The 5713-nt window shown below is 35.9% G+C and overlaps 1 protein-coding gene across 6 annotated transcripts in view; it reads right to left on the bottom strand.

The window, feature by feature from the left end:
* Positions 1-5713, bottom strand: part of astn1 (astrotactin 1) — a 373519-nt gene that overhangs the window by 91519 nt on the left and 276287 nt on the right. The window lies entirely within an intron of this gene.

Genomic DNA, 5713 nt, shown 5'->3' with positions numbered 1-5713 from the left:
CAAAGTAAATAAGAAAATAAAAAAGTTTTCACATCCAATTTGTAAACATCCATCCATCAAACCCCCTCCCCTAATTCTATGTTGTTGTCTGGGCCCATCTTCATTAGCCATCATAACGAGTTCCATTTTGAGCTCAATTGAAGCTGTGATTAGATTTGTGCTAATAAATTATGTGTTCACAGCAGGTTGCAGGATTAGAGTGGGCTGCAGGCCTCTACGTGAAGGCACAGCAAAAATGTGAGTGCGAGCAGTGAGGAGGGTTTGACTTTCTATAAACAGAAAATTGTCTTTTTTTAAAGTTCTCTTAACATTCCCTCTGGTAGACGATTAAAGCATTTCTCTGACAATAATAAACAGTTGCTAGATGTAATTACTAAAGTTTTGGAGATAAAACATTATTGATTTATTATTTTCTTAAAGTAATAGTAGTTTTTTTACAGAGTGAATTCTCATTTGGTTTGGATCCCAAGCCAGCATTGAAAGACATGTTGATCCAGATCTGAGCTATAGTGGTTTTGGTACAAAAAAAATAAATACATTTGACAAAACAGTTTTTAGTTAAATAAAAACAAGTTTTTTTTAGCATGCTTTTGTTTCTCCAAATGATGGAAACTTGGCTTTTTATGGGATGTAAAATAAGGGTTAACGATGCAAATAGAGCTATTAATTGGATTAGTAGGGCGGGATTCAATATATGATTCTTCTCAGATACGCTCTGAGAAGCTGAGGAGCAAGAATTTCCCTCACAGGAATAAAAAATGTTTTTTTTTCTATTCTATTAGTCATTAATTTTATGACTGACTCATTAATGGTCCTTGTTAATTGACAGAAGAAAAAAAGTATTTTGCAGCCTATATCTATCTATCTATCTATCTATCTATCTATCTATCTATCTATCTATCTATCTAGCGAGTTAGCAAGCTAAGTAGCTAACTATAGCTTAAAACGGATAGTATTACATTTTTAAAGTAATTATTTAAATAATTTCCTTGTAATTGATTGCACATGTTGCTGACTACAAAATGTATTAAAAAATACAATCAAATCAAATAATAATATACTTGACCGGAACATTTTAATCAGAAATGCTGTTTACTATAAAAAAAATAAAGAGAATAATATAATTTGCTTCAGTATCCAAAATACATTCACAACCGAACAAGCATAGTCTGAGCAACAAGATGTTATCATTTAATTATCTTTTTTATTGATCCAATATGTAGGACCTATGTTTTTTCTTGTAGGGAACTGCTTAAACAGCCCGTGCTCAATGATAGTTGTTGGAAATGGGTAAAAATATTCACCTTTACTAAATTAATAGAATAAAATCAGCTAAAATGTTCTTTACATGAAACTTTTTTAGTCTGTCTATGTTTTAAATATGGTATATGGAGAAGATCTTGAGCAGCACGGATGGTAAACTTTATGCCTCCCACATTCTCCACATAAATCACTTTCTGAAAAGTGAAAGTTTAGGTGGTACACAACACTTTCTGTGTTTGTAGCAAATTTAGAAGAACAAATTTGAATTTAGATGGAGTTAAAATTTGAGCCTTAATGGCTTTACTAATGCTTATGATAGGGAACATTAGTTTGACAAAACTTGTGGGTAAATAAAAAAAAATAATACCAATAAAGCAAATTATTTCTTCTTTTAATCTAATTTACATTTGTTTTATTTTTTTGGTCATTTGGACATTATAAAACATTTTTTTAACTGATTATATAATTGTTAGCAAAAATCTAAAAATCTGTGTCATTTTCCAAGATAGTTTCTGCAGAGCAGCAGTAGCTTATTAGATATTTACCTGTAAGTTGTGGGCGGGGCTGTTGATGTGGAGTAACCCCGCCTCCCTTACTATCAACCATCTGTTAACACGCTCCCTCACACCCCCAACTTAACATTATGTGTACAACAAAATTGGTGAGAAATATTTTAGCTTTCCAGACGTAGATGGATCTAGTTGTCCACAAGTGGATGCATCAGAATGGAGCAGAGCAGGAAGCTTGTGGACCGTTGATTGCAGCTTCTAGGTCACAACTACAAGCTTTTTCAAATTACAAATCCTGATTTACAAGGATTTGAAGCAGCAAATACTCAAAGATGCAAAATTTGAGCCCAATTTTCCACATACTATGCATGTTAAAAACACAATTTCCCTCTGAGTGGGTCTTTGACTGAAAGTCAAAGTACTGAATAAACATGTGCATGCTTCAATCAGAATTAGCATCAATGAAATAACCTCCAAAAATGTCAACTGTGGCTCTTCAGCCCACCACCCAGAGAGCAAAAGAACACCGCCGTGTCTACAATGTGGGATATCACTCACAAGACAAAGAGAAAATAAAGGAGATGTGGACGGAAGAGGAGGATGTTAAGACAAAACCACAATTAACTTGATTGAGATTAAACCTCTGGCATCTTTCAAATGGTCCATATGCTCCTTTTTCCTGTTCTCAAACATTAATGAAACCATGCAGAAACAAACCAGCGTCCCTGAGAAAAGCATCAAAGATGTTTGTCATCCTAATGAGTGAGTGTATATAAATACGGTTCTACAACAGCAACGCTCAAGGCTTGACCTTATCACGATTCTTTATTCCAACATCAAAGACACATTAAAGAGGGACTTGAGTCCTCTCACAGTGTCTCACTGAGACGCTGTAATATATAAAAAAAGACATGACAGCTCTGCATGTTTGCATGATCGAATGTCTTATGATCACAGGCTGCGAAAGCATAAATGGAAACGACAGAACCACTTTTTTTTTTTTGCCTGTGGACATAAAGATGGACAATAGCAATACTCATGAGTTGGTGGCACGTCAGCGCTGTGACAGGAAAGCAAATGAACAACAGGCTGATATGAAGGCTATGGGACCCAAGGATACAGCCTGGCAATTTGTACTCTGTTGAGGGAGAACGTGTGTGTGGTAGAAGTGGATTGATGCTGCTATATGTTCAGTCATGAACACATTGGATTTCTGAATAACACGGCATCTAACTGTATCAACAACAGAGTTGGGACAGTTTTTTCTTAGCAAATAACCAAACCAAAGATGGACAAGACACATGCTAGGGGGATAGAATTTTGGTCAAGTTTACGCTATTAACACAATTCTGAAGTGGAGAAATGCAGTCTTGTTATGATATGCAACACTTTAAAGTGATAAAGTCTTTACAAAATAAATCGTTGGATTCTGTCATGTAAAAAAAAGCAGCTTAGGTAAGAACGCTGCACATTAGTCAAGTATCGCACAATGGGGAAAAAGCCATTTTAGGTTAGTACAGTGTTAGCTAAGTGTTACATATTGGTGCAAAGCCCCTTTTCTTCATGTCAGAATCAGTTGATATACAAAAATGGTCAAAGATTTACAGTATGTCAAAGAGTGTGTGCTTTTGAGGTGTCGCCAGCGGCATCTCTGGCGTTCGTGGACACACGAATAGGAGCAAATTTGTCACACAAATCAAATTTTAAGTGAATTCAGCATAACCTCATTTTAACAGAATTTGAGCATAATTACTCTTTTTTTAATGTATACTAGGAATATCGTGATCCAATCACGCGATCAGAAATAAGGCCCGATCACATAGTTCCGATGCCGGAATACAGCAGCAGTTTGACCAGCAGGCCAACAAAAACTGTTTGGTAAAGTTAGTAAGATATTCACGGGCTCAGACTTCACGCTCAAAAACTCTTTCAATAAACATTTGGAACTGACAAACAGAAAGTGTCTCCAGATTTTTCGCTAAACACAACAACATACAAAGGGATTTCAACAGAGACAAGATCTGTTTTTTGTCTCTTTTTAACGAGAAACGCACTCTCTTTCTGCCAGCAGTGAGACGGCTGTAGAGTCCAGGCTCTGTGAGAAGGTGATTATAAAAACAACAATGAAAAAATCCATGATCTCTTTAAAGACAACCAAAGCCAATACATTGTTACATTGATATGAGATAGTTATGAAAACTCATCATTCCATTCATGCTACAACGATCATGGGAGAAAGTCCTTATTTCTATTTTTTTAAGGAGATATGATCACATTTGATCAAAATATTCTGAAGGTCCTAAAGCTGAAGCTACCAAACTTTCTTACGTAATTATTATCTTACTGTCTGTCATACTGTAACAAATGTTTTAGGAGAAAATCACTTCGATTTTTGAGAATTTTTCATGGAAACATGGATCACAATTAATCAAAAAAGACTTATAGCTCTAAAGGAACTAAACTAAATTATGATTTTTTCCTAGCTTATAGTTAACAGTTTTTTTAGGTAGTAGTTGCACTATTTCACTTCATTGTTCAAGCTATTTCACATATGTGCTCTGTTTAAGTGTAAAAGGATGCAAAAAAGGTGAATAAAATTAAAAATAGGAACCAAACTGGATCTTTTTTTTACCTATTCAGATTACAAGTCCAATTAAGGGTCAAAATTTACTCTGTGAAGTCTGTTCTTCTGTTTATTTGTGTCTGTGTGTGAACTATAACTTAGATTTTCCTGAAATAAACAGGTATTTGAATAGTAATCTACCAGCTGGATTCATATTTGTTTCTTTGTATTGAGAAGTTGTTTTCAAAAAACAAAAATAATCAAAAGTGATACATTATTAAAATTTAGTTTCCTGCTGCCTATATCATGTTTTGTAAATCGTTTTCTATCCATCTATTGTTATTGATGTTTCCAAGAAAAAGTGTAGTGATGTATTGCTAAAAGATCACATGACTTTAACCATTAGAAAACTTGTTCTTAGTCCCTCTACAACGTTTTGCCAGACGAACTGTGAAATAATGGAAACAATACCTCTCCTGTCCATCACTGTCAACTTCAATATAGACGTGTCTGGCTGTCAATCACTAACCTTTAAAGTTCGGACATCTTTCCCACGAGCAAAAGACAAAAACTTCCATTCTCTCCTTCTCTTTTTTCTCAAGAGTCTGTTTAAATTTGTAATATGATCATTTCCTGTCTGTCTTCTGCTCACTCCCCTCTCCTCACCCCCCTGATGAGAATATCGAATGCTGCCGTGCTGCGCGCGTTAGGAAAACCTCAATAAAATGAGAGGAAAAAAAAAACACTGAAGGACAATCCACCTCCAGCTGCTGCAAATGCACCAATTAGAATTTTTCGGAAGGTTATATTGACTGATCGCACAATAAAAGAGCAGGGTGGGACCTGCTGCATTTTACAAATCCTGCTTTGAATGTTAAGTCAAAAAAAAAAAAAAAAAAAAACTTTTCCAGATTCATCTCTCTTACTCCCAACATCTCTAAGCAACCCTTGTGGTGATAAGCACGCCGCATCCATGCACACATCAGTGTTATCAATATTTAATAGAGACGGAGACCAGTGCACAGCTGGGAAGGAAGACCCTAATGTGGCTCAGCGGGGTTTGAAACAGAGTTCATCAGAGTTTTTTACTTATTCATTTCAATAAAGCCAGAATTTTTTATTTGTTGTGAACGTCTTGCATTAGCTCCCCCCCACCCTACACACACACATGTGACATCAAGAATGGGATGGGGCCACATGCAATATGAATGCCAGCTCTGTTCATATCAGCGGGCACAAAGAGACACATTCCCGGGAGCCACAGTGAGATTCCAGATACAATTTTCAAGCTACAATAGCAATCAGGAGAGGAGCTGTGGCGCGTTGGTAGATAGTAGGGCTGGGAATCACTGGGTACCTCACGATACGATACGATACG

Source organism: Oryzias melastigma, linkage group LG17 (assembly GCF_002922805.2).
Source record: "Oryzias melastigma strain HK-1 linkage group LG17, ASM292280v2, whole genome shotgun sequence".
Classification (NCBI taxonomy): domain Eukaryota; kingdom Metazoa; phylum Chordata; class Actinopteri; order Beloniformes; family Adrianichthyidae; genus Oryzias; species Oryzias melastigma.
Note: the sequence above shows the minus strand (reverse complement) of the source record. Positions and strands in the feature narration are given on the sequence as shown.